A 20,913-nucleotide genomic window follows, 5' to 3' on the forward strand; every position below is an offset into this window, starting at 1 on the left:
AGGGCATTTCTAGATTGTACAAGAATTCATTGCAATAGGAATTACACAAGTATATTCAAAGCAATATTCTGTCTTTGATAATTTAGGGGCAGCCATGATAACCACTATTTGTACATGACAGTCATATGAAATAATAAACCTTGCTAGCTATAAACATTACCAAATTCTGACACTATTGATTTATTATGTCTAACAGTGACATCAAACCGAACAACTGACAGAAACAATGTTACAGCTTTAAGAGCAGTTTGTCAACGATTAATTCTGCCAAACGGGGTTTAGTTTTATGCTGGGACTGCTTGTCTAGCAGTTGTCAATCCAAGCAAAAATTACTCCTGCCACACGTCTGCTGACACAGGCCCGAGGCGCCGCTCCGTTAGCCCTCATTACCCCATCACCGCAAACACAGATGCAAGGCCAGTCCCTATTTAATATGCGTGTTAATTATGCAAATTATTAATTGGGCTGGTGCTTGAGGACTTGTGTTTGTGCCCAGATTAGAGTCAATAACTGTATCACGCAGCACTTTAAGCCTGACCTGTGACAGAAATAAAGCTGTGCAGAAAGCAGCATTTTCTGAGCAGCAGCTCTCTTTACTTCAAATCCCAAATAGGCTACGGTACACATCTCGCCGCCATACATTTATTAATCTTCCCCAGCTGATATTGTTTATAATTATTCCTACAACACATGACTTTGCAAAGCCCATTGTTCCTGTAGCACAAATGTTTAGTGCACTCAGCTTTTTAATATATTTTTTATAGCCCTTTTTCTTCCAAGAGGGCTGTGGGGTTTTTCCTATTTATATTATACTGTCAATAAAAAGTGTATGACATGATATTATGTGTTGTAAATTTGTTTGATTTTTTAAAAAATCATATAGATTTAAACCTCCAAAGATAGAGGGTAAAGCTATAAGGCTTTTCCAATTAAAATTTACAGCAGACAATGTTGTAAATTTTATACAGTTGTAATGCTTGCTGCAGTTGTACTGAAATGGGAACTATTGATCAGTATGATTTCCCAGGATACACGAAGGGGGAACAAGGTATTGCACGAGCAGAAACAAAACTTTCATTTGAAAAGCTTTCTATTAGACTTTACTGCCCTCATTTGGTTCTAGATGCATCTATCTAAACAGAAAGAAAAAGCCCCTCTCCTTCCCCACAGAACTTCAGCAGGTTAACAGAGAGACATACGTTGTGAGCAATGTGCAGGTTTAGAATTAAGCTGGTACTTGTCCCGATGAAATTTAATATCTTGGTGAACAGATATTTATCACCTAAAGGGGAAAATGATAGAGGATGGGAACCAAATCCCTAAAATTTTCAAAAGGGAAAGCATTTAGAGGTCACATTTCTGCAAGAGAGGGGCATCCAGGCAATAGCAACAAACTCTTGGAGAGCCTAGTTCTCCCAGGGCCTAGGCTTATGCCCTGGTAGTAATAATGATGATGGTATTTGTTAAGTGCTTACTATGTGCCGAGCACTGTTCTACGTGCCCGGGGTAGATCCAAGGAAATCAGGTTGTCCCATGTGGGGCTCACAGTCTTAATCCCCATTTTACAGATGAGATAACTGAAGCACAGAGAAGGGAAGTGACTTGCCCAAAGTCACACAGCTGATAAGTGGTGAAGCTGGGATTAGAACCTGTGACCTCCGACTCCCAAGCCCGGGCTCTTTCCAGTCTTTTTAGACTGTGAGCCCACTGTTGGGTAGGGACTGTTTCTATATGTTGCCAACTTGTACTTCCCGAGCGCTTAGTACAGTGCTCTGCACACAGTAAGCACTCAATAAATACGATTGATTGATTGACTGATCTCCACTAAGCCATGCTGCTTCTCTGGTAGTGTATTCGGCTCTTTGGGAAGGGCATTAACTCTTTCAGACCACTGATGAAATGTGCTAAACCATACTCCAAAAGTCTGAAAAGAACTAATGCACCTTCCAAACTGCCGACCTATCTAAATAGGAAGTCATTTCGGTACTGGTAGAATTAGAGTTATGAACAGTAGTAGTAAATGGTATTTGTTGAGTGCCATGCTCTGTACTATCAATCAAACGGTGGCATTTATTAAGCACTTACTGTGAGCAGAGCACTTTACTAAGCACTTGGGAGAAAACGACAGAGTTGATAGACACGAACCCTACCCTCAAGGAGCTAAGCTTTTAAAAGTGCAACTGAAGCATAAGACGTGTTTCCTGCCCCTAAGAGCTCACAGTATAACTGGAATAATAATAATAATAATAATAATGGTATTTATTAAGCACTTACTGTGAGCAGAGCACTTTACTAAGCACTTGGGAGAAAACGATAGAGTTGATAGACACGAACCCTACCCTCAAGAAGCTAAGCTTTTAAAAGTGCAACAGAAGCATAAGACGTGTTTCCTGCCCTTAAGAGCTCACAGTATAATCGGGATAATAATAATAATAATGATGGTATCTGTTAAGCGCTTACTATGTGCAAAGCACTGTTCTAAGCACTGGGTCTAAGCAATGTGGTCAGGTTGTCCCAGGGGGGGCTCACAGTTTTAATCCCCATTTTACAGATGAGGTAACAGGCACAGAGAAGTTAAGTGACTTGCCCAAAGTCACACAGCTGACAGTTGGCGGAGCAGGGATTTGAACCCATGACCTCTGACTCCAAAGCCCGTGCTCTTTCCACTGAGCCACGATCGACCTAAAAATAATTTCCAAGTAATGGAAGCAGTAGGAAGAACAAGAATTATAGGGGAAACTGAATGATTTTGCAGGGAGAAATATCCTAATCAGTAAAAACGAATAACTGATTGTATTAGGCACGCATGCATATACATGTGTGCGGAGGATGAGAATAAAGAAATCAAGGTACTCTTGGGTTGGTGCAATTTGGGCTGTTGGGAATTAACTGGGTCTATCTTTGAGGGGAAGTTGGAGATTTTAAAAAATGTATTCCTATGTGGTTGCATGACAAGGAAGACAAATTTTACAGTACTCCTAATAATAATAACAATTGTGGTATTTATGTGCTTACTATATGCCAAGCACTGCACTAAGCGCTAGGGTAGATACGAGCAAATAGGGTTAGGCACAGTACCTGTCCCACGTGGGGCTCACAGCCTCTCTCCCCATTTTATAGATGAGGTAACTGAGGCACAGAGAAGTGAAGCAACTTGCCCAAGGTCACACAGCAGACATATTCCTAGAGAAGCAGCATGGCTTAGTGGATAGGGCAATCAATCATCATCATCAATCGTATTTATTGAGCGCTTACTATGTGCAGAGCACTGTACTAAGCACTTGGGAAGTACAAATTGGATCAATCAATCAATCATATTTATTGAGTGCTTACTGTGTGCAGAGCACTGTACTAAGTGCTTGAGAAGTACAAGTTGGCAACATATAGAGGCAGTCCCTACCCAACAGTGGGCTCACAGCCTGGGAGTCAGAAGGACCTGGGTTCTAATCCCGGCTCCACCACTTGCCTGCTCTGTGACCTTGGGCAAGTCATTTAACTTCTCTTGATCTCAGTTACCTCATCTGTAAAATGGGGATTAAGAGTATGTGCCCCATGTGGGACAAGGATGTGTACAACCTGCTTAAGCTGAATCTACCTCAGTGCTGAGAACAGTGTTTGGCATAAAGTAGGTGTTTACCAAGTATCATGATAATGATATCATCATCATTATTATTATTATTACTCCAAAGAGAAGCTACTATGCTAGATCGATCACTAGAACGTAGGGACCATTGGTCTAAAATATGGCACTGCTCAAAAGTTCTTTTGTTCTTAAACACACAAGGTTTGGTTTGCTTCTTGTGGGCTGAACTACCCAGAGGAGATTCGTCTACTCAGACCAAATTAAATTAACCTGGTAATAGATACATCTGCACTTTCACTTCCTTTAGGAAGGACCCACCCTACAAAAGGGTGAACAGAAGACTGCAGAGTTCTCCTTCAGATCCCTAATGGTGCTCAAAACTAAAGGTAGCATAATAAAGATGTTCATTCATTTAATCGTATTTATTGAGCACCAACTGTGTGCTGAGCACTATATTAAGCGCGTGGAAAGTGCAATTCGGCAACCTTTATATAATAAAGGTATTTATTAAGCGCTGTGCAAGATAATCAGTTCCGACACAGCCCCTGTCCTATTGAAGCAATATGAATTAGTCTGATGCCTGAGTAATAAGTGTTAAAGCATCCATGGAGAATGCTGAAATTATCAGCACTGAGGTATAAGGAGCTAAAAATGTTCCATGCCTATAATAATAGTGGTATTTGTTAATCAATCAGTGGTATTTATTGAACACTTACTATGCGCAGAGCATTTTTCTATCCACTTGGGAGAGTACAATTCAACATGTTCCCTGCCCATAATGAGCTTCCAGTCTACAGGATTTTAAGTGCTTACTATGTGCCAAGCACTGTGCTAAGTGCTAGAGTAGTCACTTCACTTCTCTGGGCCTCAGTTAACTCCTCTGTAAAATGGGGATTAAGACTGTAATCCCCATTTGTGACAGGGACTGTGTCCGACTTGATTAGCTTTTACCTACCCCAGTGCTTAGTACAGTGCCTGTCACTTACTAAGCGCTTAACAAATACCATGAAAAAACCCCAAAATACAATCAAAAAAGATAGTCGGTGTCCCACTGGGATGCAGAATTTATGAGGGAGAGAGAACAGGTATTTAATCCCCATTTTACAGATGAGCAAACTGAGTCAAAGAGAAGTTAAATGTCTTACCCAAGGTCACACAGCATACACATGGCAGAGCTGGGATCAGAACCCAGGTTTCCTAAACTCCCAGTTCTGTGCTCTCCCCACAAGGTTCTTTTTCTGCGATTGCAATATTATTCTCATTCCCTACCTGAGAAAGACGAGCATTTGTGGACCTAAAAGTAAATTCACTCAGTCATCAAGGCTGTCCAGGGAAAAAACAATTTTCATTTACAAAAACATCCTGAATCTATATGTTTCTTAATGGCACAAATGGAAGCAGCCTCATTCTAAATCTGACAAACAGGAAATCTGCAATTAATTCTTTTTAATGTAAATTTCTGCTGAAAGCAGTTTGAGTCTGCAGAGATATGGATATCGGCCTGCGAGAAGGCAATCCTCATGCGTGCCCCCCTTCCCGCCCCCGGAATGGCCAAGAAGTGTGCTTCATTTTGTAGTGGATACAGCACTGGCCGCGAGTCAGGTCAATCAATCAATCAATCGTATTTATTGAGTGCTTACTATGTGCAGAGCACTGTACTAAGCGCTTGGGAAGTACAAGCTGGCAACATATAGAGACAGTCCCTACCCAACAGTGGGCTCACAGTCTAAAAGGGGGAGACAGAGAACAAAACCAAACATACTAACAAAATAAAATAAATAGAATAGATATGTACAAGTAAAATAAATAAATAAATAAATAAATAGAGTAATAAATATATACAAACATATATACATATATACAGGTGCTGTGTGGAAGGGAAGGAGGTAAGATGGGGGGATGGAGAGGGGGACAAGGTCATGGGTTCTAATCCCAATTCTGCCACTTGTGGCCACCTCTGTGACCTTGGGCAAGTCACTTTGTTTCTCTGTGCCTCACTTATCTCATCTGTAAAACAGGGATTGTGACGGTGAGCCCCCCATGGGACAAGGACTGTGGCCAACTTGATTTGCTTGTATCCTCCCCAGCACTTAGTACAGTGCCTGGCACATAGTATGCGCTTAACAAATACCATCAGTATTACCTACTGCTCTCCAGGAGTGCTGGTGGCTCTGCATAGCTCGTCCTTTCCTTTTGTCTGATGCTCCATTACCTTAAGCAAGGGCTGGGGGTAGTAAATTCCTCAAATCAATCAATGGTGCTTTTTGAGTCCTGACTCTGTGTAAAGCACTATACTAAACCATTGGGAAAAGTATAGGTGATTCCTGCCCACAAGGAGCATGTGGTCTACAGGGGGAGGCAGACATTAAAATAAATTATAGATAGGGGAAATGGTCTAGAGTGTAAAGATATTTACATAAGCGTTGTGGGGCTGGAGTGAGTGTGAAAGTGTTTAAGGGATACAAAGCCAAGTGCATAGTCGATGCGGAGGGGAGGGTGGAGAGAGGATAGGGGAAATAAGGGATATAATAATGATGGTATTTGTTAAGCGCTTATTATGTGCCAGGCACTGTTCTAGGCACTGGGGCTGATACAAGTAAATCGAGTTGGCCACAGTCCCTGTCCCATGTGGGGCTCACCATCTCAATCCCCATTTTACAAATAAGGCAACTGAGGCACAGAGAAGTGAACTGACTTGTCCAAGGTCACACAGCAGACAAGTGGTGCAGCCAGGATTAAAACCCATGACTTTCTGATGCCCAGGCCTGTGCTCTATCCAATATGACACGTTGCTTCTCATAGTATCCAGAGAAGCAGCGTAGCTCCGTGGAAAGAGCCCAGGATTGGGAGTCAGAGGTTGTGGGTTCTAATCCCGGCTCCGCCACTAGTCAATTGTGTGCCTTTGGGCAAGTCACTTCACTTCTCTGTGCCTCAGTTCCCTCACCTGCAAAATAGGGATGAAGACTGTGAGCCCCATGTGGGACAACCTGATTACCTTGTATCTCCCCCAGCACTTAGAACAGTGCTTGGCACATAGTAAACGCTTCACAAATACCAAAATCAGTATTGTATCTGACGGTCAGGCATACATGCCGACACCAAACCAAACTAAGTGGCTCCATAAATGTTTACCTTTTCTACTTGGTGGAGCATACTGGATGGAGTATCAATCGATCAACCACTGGTATTTAGTGAGTGCTTATACAAAGCACTCTACTAAGAGCTTGGAAAAGAACAATAGAGTTGGTAGACACAGTCCCTGCCCACAAGGAGCATACAGGAGTGATGAATGAGCCTCAGTCCTGAACCAAGACTAGGCCCAGAGGAATTAATTTTAGTACTAGTGACATTCATTCATTCATTCAATCATATTTATTGAGTGCTTACTGTGTGCAGAGCACTGTACTAAGCGATTGGGAAGTACAAGTTTGCAACATATAGAGACTTATGCAGAACAGTCTCTCAGCTGTACATATCTATGAATTATATACCACAAATTTTTTTATTTATATTAATGTCTGTTTCCCCCTCTAAACTGTAAGCTCCTTGTGGACAGGGAAGCAGGAAGATTCTCCCAAGGTTTAGTACAGTACTCTGCACATAGTAAGCACTCAAATACCATTGTTCATGATGGTGATGATACCAGTCATGTTCCTGCTTGGGACATGGAGTACAATGAGCAAGTAGGTGGGCATTCATTCATTCATATTTATTAAGCGCATACTGCGTGCAGAGCACTGTACTAAGCACTTAGGAAAGTACAATACAACAATAAACAGTGACATTCGCTGCCCACAATGAGCTCACGGTCTAGAGGGGCGGAGACAGACATCAATACAAATAGAATTACAGATGTATATATAAGTGCTGTGGGGCTGGGGTGGGGGTAGAGCAAAGGAAGCAAGTCAGCTAGACACAGAAGGGAGTGGGAGATGAGGACAAGTGGGGCTTAGCCTGGGAAGGCCTCTTGGAGGAGATGTGAATCCTTTAGTCCTTCATTTAAACTCAGCTACTCAAAGGAACATCACTGAGGTCTGTTTTGGACTGTTATCAAACTAAATCTAAACTAGCAAACCCCCCTCAGGGTCACACCTGGAGAGTTTCCAGTACTTTACCAGTCTCGACTATGGGAGGGAGAGTCAAACAGAGACCTACTCGTTCTATTCCTAGCTTGGGCAGTGGCTAGTGAGTGGAAGGCAATCTGCCACAAGTCAAAACTCACCTGTGCTGGGCAGCAGCGGCATGGGAGAGAGTCGAGGGTGGGGACTCGTTTACTGCGCGGAAGGAGGCAGTGGTAAACCACTTTCATATATTTACCAAGAAAACTCTATGGAAACACCACTAGAACGACTGCAGATGGAAGTGGGGCGTTCTGGGAGAGATGTGTCCATGGCTTCGCTATGGGTCGGACACGACTCGACAGCATAAGACAACAGCAACAAACTAGCAAAATTATCAAAAGCACACTTTGGCCTCTACTGTGTGACTGCAGACTATACGTGATTGGAGACTGTAAACTCCTTGTGGGCAGAGATCATGTCTACCAACTCGGCTGTATTATACTCTCCCAAGTGCTTAGTATGTTAAGCGTGCAATACCACCAATTAATAACGATGGCATTTGTTAAGCGCTTACTATGTGCAAAGCACTGTTCTAAGCGCTGGGGGGATACAAAGTGATCAGGTTGTCCCACGTGGGGCTCACAGTCTTAATCCCCATTTTACATATGAGGGAACTGAGGCTCAGAGAAGTTAAGTGACTCGCCCAATGTCATACAGCAGACATGTGGCGGAGGCGGGATTTGAACCCATGACCTCTGACTCCAAAGCCCGTGCTCCTTCCACTGAGCCATGCTGATACTTTGTGCTCAGACCTAACTCTTCATTTGATGTTTTCATGAGACAGAGCTTCAGAGGGAATGAATAATCAATCAATCAATCATATTTATTGAGCGCTTACTGTGTGCAGAGCACTGTACTAAGCACTTGGGAAGTTCAAGTCGGCAACACAGAGACAGTCCCTACCCAACAGCGGGCTCACAGTCTAGAAGAGCGGGCTCACAGTCTAGAAGGCAGTTTAGGGATTAAAGCAGCTAAAAGCTAAGCACTTTCCTCCACCCAGACACTTCTTTCAAATCCAGTTCAAACCAAGAGCACAGGAGTAGCTGCAGATGTTACAAATGAAGCTAATATACAAAATAATGATTTATATAAATAAGTATATATGTTCCACTGTGAGGAGCATGAAAGACAGCAGGAACACATACAGCTGCTGTATGGTGAACTGAAACTGGGCAGCGGAAAGCAAGGGGAACAGCGGAATCACTTTCAGGATACAGTAAAACAAAGCTTTGGGCAACGCTGCATCCCGGCTGAACTTTGGGAGTCAACTGCAGATGAGCATCTGCAACTCTAAGTCTCCCTCCGACTGAGCCACACGTGGGACAGGGACTGTGTCCAATCTGATTATCATATACAGAGTAAGAGCTCAACAATGACCATTAGCATCATTAAGTTGAACTACAAGACAGGAGAGGTTCTTTTTGAGCAGAAGTTTGGATGGGTCCAGAGATAAGGAGGCAAAAGCAAAAACAGTGCCAGGCATTACAAACATCAAACAGAACGACACAATAAGGCCCAAACATTTTGTGCACACAATGCTACCGAGTCTGTGGGTGCCATATTGCCCTTTCAGTCACCCACACACATCAGGGGTGAAATTCACCATCAGGAGCGTCTTCTTGGAGAATGAAGGACAACTATGTATGTTCCCAAGATAACCTTCAGTACTCAGAAATCTCAGGGGATTTTGAATTTGTAGCATACATTTTCCAATTAAACATACTAAAAATCTAGACATGAACTAACACACCCGTGTGCTATTTATTTCATCATTATGCAGCCTCAAAATGAGTTTTCAGCATCAATTTCAAATATTTTTCTATGTAATTTGCATATAAATACACAATCTTTGTTGTAGAGTTCGTGCTGAAAGTTTTCTTCTCAGAAAAACAAGGAGGTACTCATATATATACACGCCTATACCTCCTATATATGCTAATATACACTATATCACATTTGTAAATGCAACCAGAAGCAACTAAGTGGATCAGTGCATTCAACTGTATCAACATAGGATTTTGAAGCCTCAGGTTTTGGGTGCATCGTTGATTGAATTGAGGACTTGGGGGCCTTTGTTAGGCATAGAGGGCCTTTCAGGCATAGGAACCTAAAATAATGATTTAAAAACAATATTGTTACAATTTACATTAGAGTGATGAACAAAATGGATGCTGTTTCCCTCAGATGCTTCGAGCTGTTATTTTCCTATGCATGGCACCAAAAACATTTGCTGAGGCAGGTTTCTGAAGTACTGTGTTATAGTGACACCTAAAGCACCTCCCTGACTATATGTGTGTCAGGGGTTTCTATACCTCACAAAGAGTTCATTATCAAATAATGGTATTTAATGAGGGCCCACTGAGTGTAGAGCATTGGGAGGAGTACAACAAAAGGAAAAACACATTTTCCTTACCTTCGAGGAGCTTACAATCTAACGAATTGCATTTTTTTTGGTTTATTATGCAGATGTGTGACCTGCTTCTGAATTCAAAGCTATATAGACAGAAAATGTAGTAGTATTCTTAGCTTCCTGCTGAGATATAGCCACTCTATTCCTGTCGTTTCCACAACCAGTTAGTGGGAGGAAAGAGTTGCTTGGAATCATGGACTGACTACAAATTATTTAGTGAGACCTTCATTGATTGCTATGTAGCATAAAATAACGAGTCAAGTCATTAAATGGTTGCAAACCAAGATGAGGACATTCTCCAACAAATGATCTTGATTAAGGGTCCTTATATGATAAATCATTTGGCTCTGCATAATTCTGATATTTGTTTTATGACTACAATGCTTATTTGATCTTCCTTTGAGCACTTAGTACAGTACTCTGCACCCATTTAAGCACTCAATAATAATAATAATAATGATGGCATTTATTAAGCACTTACTATGTGCAAAGCATTGTTCTAAGCACTTGGGAGATTACAAGGTGATCAGGTTATCCCATGGGGGGCTCACAGTCTTAATCCCCATTTTACAGATGAGGTAACTGAGGCCCAGAGAAGTTAAGTGACTTGCCCAAAGGCACAACGCTGACAATTGGCAGAGCTGCAATTTGAACCCACGACTCTGCCTCCAAAGTCCATGTTCTTTCCTCTGAGACACGCTGCTTCTCTAAAGTAACTGATGGATTTCATCATAGGCAACAACTTGGAAAAGCAATAACAAAGATTCTGAATATGTATCTTTGAAAAGGCTTCATGATTTTTGAATGTGAGGACCTACAAAATGTAATGATCTCCCTAAAGCTTGACTAAAAGCAAAACCTAAAATTCTGTCCATTACGAGTTCAGAGCCAAAAGAATATCCAAGTGGCTTTCAAAGACCAGACTAAAAACTTGTTCAATGATAATCTATATGTTTAAGTTCGAGCGGACAAGCTTTTCAAGGCATTTTCACATTCTACCTAAAATTCTAAAAATATCAGAGGAATGAATTGTCCCAGCAAATAACAACTGAAGATCAATCATCATCATCAATCGTATTTATTGAGTGCTTACTGTGTGCAGAGCACTGTACTAAGTGCTTGGGAAGTACAAATTGGCAACATATAGAGACAGTCCCTACCCAACAGTGGGCTCACAGTCTAAAAATGATATATCTAACTGAACACTTAACTTACACCCCATTCTTCAAGAACCTCCAGTGGTTGCCCATCCACCTCGGTATCAAACAGAAACTCTTTACCACAGGCTTTAAGGCACTCAGTTAGCTCTCCCACTCCTACCTTACCTCGCTAATCTCCTTAAACAAACCAGCCGGCACACTTAGCTCCTCTAATGCCAACCTAATCTCTGTAGCTTCATCTCTTGTAAATAATAATAATAAAAAAAACCTTCAATAAAAGATCCCAAATTGAAGTGAAAACCCAAAAGAAGTCCTTAGAACAATAACTAAATTTGGAACTGATTCTAAAACATCTTTAAATAGCAGTTGGAGCCAAGGACTGCACATTGATCTTGTCTGTCTAGCCACCAACCTCTTGCCCACGCCCTCCCAGGCCTGTAACTCCTTCTCTCCTCATAACGATGGACCACTGCTCTCCCCGCTTTCAAAGTCCTCCTCAAATCGCATTTCCTCCAAAAAGGCTTTGCCTGGCTAAGCCCTTATTTCCCCTCCCCATCCTCCCCTCTACGTTGCCTATGAACTCGGGGCTGTACCCCTTAAGCACTCAGTATTTACCCCACCCTCAGCTTCACAGCGCTTAAATACATAATCTAACAAACACTCTCTGCCATTTCCCTTATCTGTAATTTATTTTAATGTCTGTTCTCCCCTCTTTAGACTGTAAGTTGCTTGTGGGCTGTGAGAAGTAGTGTGGCCTAGCGGATAGAGCAAGGGCCTGGGAGCACGAAGGACGTGGGTTATAATGCCGGCTCCACCACTTATCTGCTGTAAGACCTTGGGCCAGTCACTTAACTTCTCTGTGTCTCAGTTACCTCATCTGTAAAATGGGGATTAAGACTCTGAGTCCCACGTGGGACATGGACTGTGTTCAATCTAATCGGCTTGCATCTACCCCAGCGCTTAGTAAAGTGCCTGGCACATAGTAAACTCTTAACAAATGCCATTCAAAAAAAGGTATGGTTCTGCCAATTCTAATGTAGTGTGGTTTCCCAAGTAAAGTGCTCTGCACACAGTAAGCACATAATAGATAGAACTGATTGGTTGGTTGGTAGACTCCCACTAAGAGACCATAAACCGCAACATCAGGAAGAATAATACCATTTGGTGCACATAATAAGTTTGCTATTTTATTGTACTTTTAAAATTTTTATTTCATACACAGAGTTCAATTGCTTCTTTGGACAATGTGACACACCAGACCAACTTCACAGACTTCTTTCAATGTTTTGCAAGATTTTCATCAGCATTCACCATAGCTTATCCAAGAAAATGAATGCGGTTCTTTAGCTTGGTGTAGTTTGGCACTAAAGAGCCAGGAATTTGGGGTCTTCCAGAATCAGAATCTCCCAGAAAACGTTACTTCCTATTCCAGAAACAGTTAACGGTCCTGAAAGGGAAACTGCCCAATTTTCAGAATCATGCAAGAAACATTCATTTCGATAACCAACTGTGTTACCTACTTGAAATAAAATGAATGTAAACCAAAGCAAAATGCTATTGTAAATAAAAAAGGGGAACCAGACAATGAATGAACCCGATAATGGGAAAAGATAACAAAGACCCAGGATCCTAGCATCTGGCACTAAATGAACTTTTCTGTAAACTGAATGGCGGTTTCCAAACTGCTCCAAGCATCGTGTCTTTGCCAAGGCAGTAAACAGCTTTTATCAGCAATAATGATGGCATAATCCCAGAGAAAAAGGAAAGTAACATATGGCAGCAGCCCTCCAAATACCATCCCAACAAAGTAGGGGGCATTTTTATTACAACGTCCACTTGCAGAAAATCTGCCAGATTTCTTTCTCTTTCCCCCCCCTCCCTTTTTTTTTTTTAACAGGTTATCATCTTCACTGTTTGAGCTGAATGTGGCATTTGGGAGTTTTGAACTAATGAGTTCATTTTTCTTAAACACATACACACACACACACACACACACACACACATTCACACACACACAAACGAGACTACCACTACTGACTGAATGATGACGGCCAACATGGACACAAAACAGTTTCCTGGATGGTACAAGCCAGGCTGAAGCAATATATAAATGTGTTTATAGATTTGCACACACACATGTATATACACAATATGCTCTCAAGGTGACATCTTAGCACTTTCTGGAATTTGTGGGTTTAGGACTACACCTTGCGTGGAGGAGCAGTACTCTCAGTGTAAGGTCCAAATCAAGGTATAATAAAGGGATGCAAAATGTTGCCAGGTCTTGGATGGGGCAGGGGAACTGAAAGAACTGCCTTTATGAATGACCAAGAATTTCAAGATTATTACATCTCTCAAACTGGAAGACTTCAAAATTATGATTTCTATGCAGAACACTACGCACTAGTATTTTTTAAGCCAAAATACTATTTATCACTACAAATCTGAAATATGAAGCTTCTAAAAAACACCTTCACTTGGCCTGTGGGATGGACTAATGAATCATAAATCCCACCGTGGTTTTCAATGATGGGGCTCTTGTCTTTTCAGAGAGAAGACACTGGCTGACTTATATTCCTATTTTATCTTTCATTATTCCCAGAAAAGCTTTTTCAGAAAAATGGAGAGCTTTGATTTTACCTTTAGAATTTTAGCTTTCCTGTGCGATGATTAGGAAGCACCAGGACTAACCAATTAACACACTAATTATTTCAGCATATACCTTTGTTCTTTCATTGTACAATTACGCACAATGTAAACCTCTATTCCCCTCATATGAATACGCTTACTGATTGGAGAGGCAATGAAAAAGAAAAAGGATGTGTTAATATTTTTTGACATCTTTACCTATAAATATTTTTTCAGACTGAAAAATGTATCTAATAGCTCCACTCACTGATGTGCACTGCAGTTTACCACAGTGTCTATATTTCTGTTGTCAGTTTTACAGTATCTCCCTTCATTAAACCTATCAAGTTTTCCTTTTGATCATGCAACCAAGGCCAGAAGACAGATATCTTCCTGGAACAGAGCAGTCTGCCAAGTCTTTCACAGGACCAGCTTTAACCTCCCTATTGATTTTTTCAACACTGCAGCCATTCATTGTTTGTGACATTTGGCTGTCGGCTCTTTAACACCCTTCAACCAAATCAATTTCATATTTTTGTCAATGCCCTGCTAGAGGATGAGCAAAATAGGAAGAGACTTAGCATGATTTAGAATGTTGATTTTCTGCAAGAGTTTTATTTCTAGTTTTTACAAGCCTTAAAGTTAATTCACAGGTTTATTTTTGCATCTGTAATCAATAAGAGTTGGGGCGGGGGAGTTCTGTGCCACCTGATTCCCCCGGACTAATAACTAAATTTTTTTAGACTTGTGGTTTAAAAGTATAGAATGAGGGAAAAAAAATGTGAAAATTCACGTTCAAATTGTCTTCACCTAATTGCAGAATATCATATAAATAGTTCTGCTCTCAAATGGTAGGATTTTCCCAGTAAAAGATATGCATGACTAACGGAAAACGATGCTCTCTGTTTCGGATCATGGTTAATCCTAGGAGTTTAACATTTTCAGAAAAAGGCTCGATACCAAACAAATTTATAATTCAACAATTCTGGCTGATATTCTTTAACCACCTTCCCTGTGTACTTAGGCATAACATATCATGCTCTCCCCTCAGGCTGCCAATGAAAAACTCCTTTTGACGTTGGTGGGAATCACACACTCAAATCAAGGGCACATACGGTCCCACGTGGCCTGAACCTCCCATTGTTTGGCTATGCCTGTGCTCTCTTCAGTACAAGAGGTGGAATAAGGAAATCATTTCAATCAACTTTAAAATTCGTGTTGCACGAAACTTGTGACAATATTTTTTACTACAATTTGGCCACCAATTTCTATTATGCATTTTCCCTCTTGAGCAAGATATATTTTGGAAGAAAAACCAACTAACATTTCTTATTTGAAAGATTGTGGAGTTGACTAAAATTAAGAGGCTAAGGCTTTGAAGATACAGTCAAGACCTAACCAAAAATATTTAAGGACCAGACTATAAAAAGGGAAAAAAAACCATGTTAATGACTTGACAAGCCTGAGAGCTCCTTGGGAGCCATTAGGTATCATCATAGAAAACATTTATTATGTTTTAGGGAAACACATATTAATGACATAATGCTACAGTTTTCTGTGACATAAATATGCATTTCAAAAATCCCCCAAATATACTTACATCATAATGATCAACTGCAAATACATATTTTTAAAAGTGTCTTAGCCACCGTATTTACCCAACAGATAAAACCATTAAAAACACAGATTAATAACCTGACAATTCAAATGGCTTCTTTGGAGCCATTAGGAACTATGGTGTAAATATGTACTTAGGGTATTTCTGAAACGCATATTAATGACATGATGGACCATAGCAGCATCTACTGTACACACTACTTGTATTTATGCCATTTTATACCTATAGGTTCATGTAGTCAACACAGTGATGGAAGCAGTTACAGGTTGTTTATGGTTTCTATTATCTTTTATGCTAAATACACACAAATACACCCACATTCTGTGGACGGCAAAACGGGTTTCATGGGTCCACAGTTTGAGTAGATTCTACTTTTGGAGTGTACGGGTTTATTGCTGAACACATTGCACGAGGCCCCCCCACCAAGCTATACCATAATTCTTCTTGAGGAATTGACACTTTACATGGGAACCAGTCAATCAAGAGTATTTGATTACCGTCTCCTAGACTGTAGGCTCGTTATGGGTAGGGAATGTGTTCGCTAATTCTGCTGTACTCTCCCAAGTGCTTAGAATGGCGCTCTGTGCATAGTAAGCACTCAATAAATACCACTGATAGAGTGATTTAATGAACACCTACACTGTGCAGAGCACCAAACTAAATGCATGGGAGAAGGCACAATACTTGCCTTTACAGTTTAGTGGGGGAAACAAGTCAAAAAATAATTTACATATAGGTGTGAAAGATTTTAAAAAAAATAAACTCCTTTGGGGCAGGGCCAAGGGATTTAGAGGAGGTGCTGTCTCAGTGCCCAGGCTGAGCTGGAGGGCATGTCTTGCTGGTTAAAAGACGGAGCCAGAGGAATGCAGGCTGGCATTCAACCCAGAGTGGCCCTCGCACCCTGCCTGAGCCATGCTGGCTTGCGCGGCCACAAACGGCAGTGCTGGTCGTCGCCTGGTTGCCTGGCACCCCTGCAGCTCAGGCTCCATACCGAAGCTTTGGACAGGGACTGCTGTCGCATCAATAACTGTTGTACTTCATTCATTCAATCATATTTATTGAGTGTTTACTGTGTGCAGAGCACTGTAATAAGTGCTTGGGAAACAGACATATTACCTGCCCTCAACAAGCTTACATGTTAAGCGCTTCCTCTGTGCCAGGCACTGTACTAAGCACTGAGGTAGACACAAGCAAATCGGGTTGGACACAGTTTTGTCCACTCCTTGGCATGCAAGCTGGGGAGAAGCAGGCCAGTCCCCGGGCCGCCATGGATTCTTCGGGCCAGGTGGCTCAGGAACAAAAACCCGAGAAAGGTCTGCTTTGAAACTAGTCAAACCAGAACAGGTGACCTGGCCCTTATTCTTGTACTGGAGTCCTATTCCGCTTTACCTTCAACACATGCTACCAGGCATGAGGAAGAAGTGCTTAAATAGGAGAGTATATAAACTGATGAGTGTTAAGTCCTATGGGAGGTTGTGAGTGCACAAGTGTTGAGGAGGTGCAAAAGTTCTGCGGGATAGTTGAGTGGCTATCAACTGAGAAGAAGGAAAATTCACTAGGGAAAACTTCCTGGAGGAGGGGACTCAGAAGGGCTGTGAAGATCGGGCAGCTGAGTTCTGGGAGATTTGCAGGGAAGAGGGGGTGAAAGTAAGAGAAAGGGTATGAATCAAGTGTCTGAGGCAGGAGAGTCAGGAATGAGGCACAGTGAGAAGGTGAGCTTGGGAGGGATAGAGCGCTTGCTGGGGGTAGTGGGAGAAGAGAGTGGATAGAAAGAGGGAAAGAGATCACTGATGGAGTGCCTCAAAGTCAGTCACGGTGAGAAATGTGTAACCACTGAAGATTTTTGAGAAGTGGAGAGATGTCGGTAGAATGAAATGTCAGGAAGATGATCCAGGCAGCAGAAGACTCAAGTAGGAACTGGAGAGAGGAGAGGCGGAAAGCAGGGAGACCAGTGAAGAAACTACTACAGTAGTATAGTCAAAAAATGATGGGCACCGGGATCAGATTTGATAGCTGGAGACAAAGAACAGGCAATCAATCAATGGTATTTATTGAACGCTTACTGTGTGCAGAGCACTGTACTATGTGCTTGAGAGAGTATAACTAATATAATATAATTTGCCAATTTGTACTTCCCAAGTGCTTAGTACAGTGCTCTGCACACAGTAAGCACTCAAGAAATATGACTGAATGAATGAATAAATGAATGAACAGAGTTGGTAGAAACATCCCCTTCATATCTGGAAACAACGAATAAGAATAATAATGATGTTGATGGCATTTGTTACTATGTGCCAAGCACTGTGCTAAACGTTGGGGAAGACAGAAGGCAATCAGATCAAACAAAATCTCTGCCCCACATGAGGCTAACAGTCTAAGTGGAAGAGAAAAAAGGATTTTTACCTCCATTTTACATATTAGGAAACTAAGGCATGAAGAAGTTCAGGGACTTGCCCAAGACCACAGAGCAGGCAAATGGCAAACCCTGAAATAGAACCCCAGACTTCCAGTTCCATTCTCCTTCTACTAGGCCATGCTGCCCCTCTGGAACAATTATTAAAAGTGTTCTTTGGTAGCACTTCTCACTAATTACTGTCCAAAAACAGCATTATAATGGTATTGGGTTGAAGGCCAATAAAGACTTCTAATTACCTGGGTTCAGCTCAAATATATGAGCCTGGCAATTGTGATAATGCTGTATAAGGAAGAGGCAATTATCCCATCTTCAACTCCTGTTGCCAGCCCTAGCTTATATTCCAAACACAGAATTGTGCCTCAGTCCTGAGAAGGTAAAGCTACAGAGTCTGTCTTCCTTGAACCGCTGCCATTTGCGAGACTCTCGAATCTTTCAACCTTTTACTATGGATCTCTATGGACTTCAAACCAGGCAAGGATTTAAAATTCCTAATAGAGATCAACCAGATACCTACTCCCCAGAACTGACAATCCCAAGAGCATAAAACATGTTAGAAAACTTGACAAGGTGGATTGCTAAAGGAGCTGGTAGGCGAGGTTTGGAAAATGTGTTTCAGTAATCAGTCAATCGTATTTATTGAGCACTTACTGTGTGCAGAGCACTGTACTAAGCGCTTGGGAAGTACAAGTTGGCAACATATAGAGACAGTCCCTACCCAACAGTGGGCTCACAGTCTAAAAGTCTAATGCTTTACAAGAGTGTTATATTAAGGTTAGTAGACTAATGACTAGTCAAGAGGCTAAAGAATATTTAGAAGCACTGTCAGGATTGAAGTGAGGGTCACAGAAACTAGAGTGTGTTCCAAACTATTCATCTAACCAGCAAGGCTAAATTTTCCATATTTCCCAGAAGAATACGCCAAGAGGATGCTCTTCTAAAGTATTTTCAAACTTTCCCCAGATACTTTGTTCACATAAGGTCAGAAAGGTTTCCCTTCTGCAGAGAAGGAACCTGACCCTTTTGTGGGCTCCAATTAAGCAGTGGAAAGCCCACCACCTCTTTGCCAAATGGGCCAATGCGACTGTGGCTAACAGAATAATAATGGTACTTGTTAAGTGCTTACTATGTGCCCAACACTGTTCTAAGTGCTGGAGCAATCAGATCCAGGCAAGATGAAGTGATCTCACCTCCTCCAGGAGGCCTTCCCAGACTGAGCCCCTTCCTTCCTCTCCCCCTCGTCCCCCTCTCCATCCCCCCATCTTACCTCCTTCCCTTCCCCACAGCACCTGTATACATGTATATATGTTTGTACATATTTACTGCTCTATTTATTTTACTTGTACATATCTATTCCATTTATTTTATTTTGTTAGTATGTTTGGTTTTGTTCTCTGTCTCCCCCTCTTAGACTGTGAGCCCACTGTTGGGTAGGGACTGTCTCTATATGTTGCTAACTTGTACTTCCCAAGCGCTTAGTACAGTGCTCTGCACACAGTAAGTGCTCAATAAATACGATTGATTGATTGATTGATTGATCTGGTGGAGGAAAACAGAGTTCATGCTAGTACACAATTCTTCAGGTAAGGCAACGGAGAATTTCTGAAAGTGATGTCATAAAAGAAATTTACTTCTATTTTAGTATTTCTCAAACTGGTTAAGGCAGCAACAGACAAATATTTTGAGACCTAAGCTCAATGGGAGACTGGCATTTGGTACGGAGCCAACATGACTGTGATCAGGCCCCAAAGTCTACATGTTAGCATGGACTGGTGGAAAACAGCACGGGCTGGGAGTCAGAGGACCTGGGTTCTAATCCTACATCTGCCACTTGCCCGCTGAGTGACGTCAAGCAAGTCACTTCACTTCTCTGTGCCTCGGTTACCTCATTAGGATATTAATTAATTAATACAGAAGCAGCATGGCTCAGTGGAAAGAGCACAGGCTTGGGAGTCAGAGGTCATGGGTTCTAATCCTGCCTCTGCCACTTGTCAGCTGTGTGACTTTGGGTAAGTCACTTCACTTCTCTGTGCCTTAGTTACCTCATCTGTAAAACAAGGATTAAGATTGTGAGCCCCATGTGGGACCACCTGATTACCTTGTATCGACCCCAGCGCTTAGAACAGTGCGTGGCACATAGTAAGCACTTAATGCCACCATTATTAATTAATGGGAACCAAACACTCTTCTCTCCTGTGAGGACCATGTGAGTCAGAGACCATGTCCAACTTGATTATCTTGTATCTACCCCAGTGCTTAGTACAGTGCCTGGAACATAGAAAGCGCTTAACAAGTACCTTTAAAAAAATTAGCACATTATTACTATTAATCGTATTTATTGAACACTTATTGTGTGCACAGCACCGTACAGGTACTTGGGAGAGTACAGTATAACATCAAATAATAATAATAATAATGGTACTTGTTAAGGGCTTACTATGTGCAAAGCACTGTTCTAAGCGCTGGGGTAGATACAAGGTGATCAGGTTGTCCCACATGGGGCTCACAGTCTTAATCCCCATTTTCCAGATGAGGTAACTGAGGCCCAGAGAAGTTAAGTGACTTGCCTAAAGTCACACAGCTGACAAGCAGCAGAGCCGGGTTTAGAACCCATGACCTCTTACTACCAAGCCCGCGCTCTTTCCACTAAGCCACGCTGTATAAAATCTGTCTATGGTTGGTCTAATGACTCTTCTAACATTTTTTTTATCTTTCTTGTCCCCCCACAAAGTTCTTTTTAGGTAGGAAAGTAAGCAAGCTAAAGAAGTGAGAATCTTCTTTCTCATTCATAAGCTTGTACTCAATTGAAACCAAAAAGATAAGAATGATGTTAAGAAAACGCTCTCAAATTAGAAATTAAAATACTGAGGGCCTCAAGAAACAAGGCTGTGCTTTTTATGACAGAAATGATAGTTTGGAGATGTGACAATAAAAGAAACTAGTTTTACTCTAAAATTTGCTCCTTTAGTAGATTAGTATG

The 20,913-nt window shown here is 41.6% G+C and overlaps 1 protein-coding gene and 1 non-coding gene across 2 annotated transcripts in view; one reads left to right on the plus strand and one right to left on the minus strand.

Moving 5' to 3' along the window:
* PBX3 (PBX homeobox 3) overlaps positions 1-20,913 on the minus strand; it is a 217,042-nt gene that overhangs the window by 102,814 nt on the left and 93,315 nt on the right.
* Positions 7,658-7,795, plus strand: LOC119927525. The gene has a single exon (XR_005450520.1). It is a non-coding gene; the product is annotated as a small nucleolar RNA SNORA7 (small nucleolar RNA).

Source organism: Tachyglossus aculeatus, chromosome 4 (assembly GCF_015852505.1).
Source record: "Tachyglossus aculeatus isolate mTacAcu1 chromosome 4, mTacAcu1.pri, whole genome shotgun sequence".
NCBI classification, from domain to species: domain Eukaryota; kingdom Metazoa; phylum Chordata; class Mammalia; order Monotremata; family Tachyglossidae; genus Tachyglossus; species Tachyglossus aculeatus.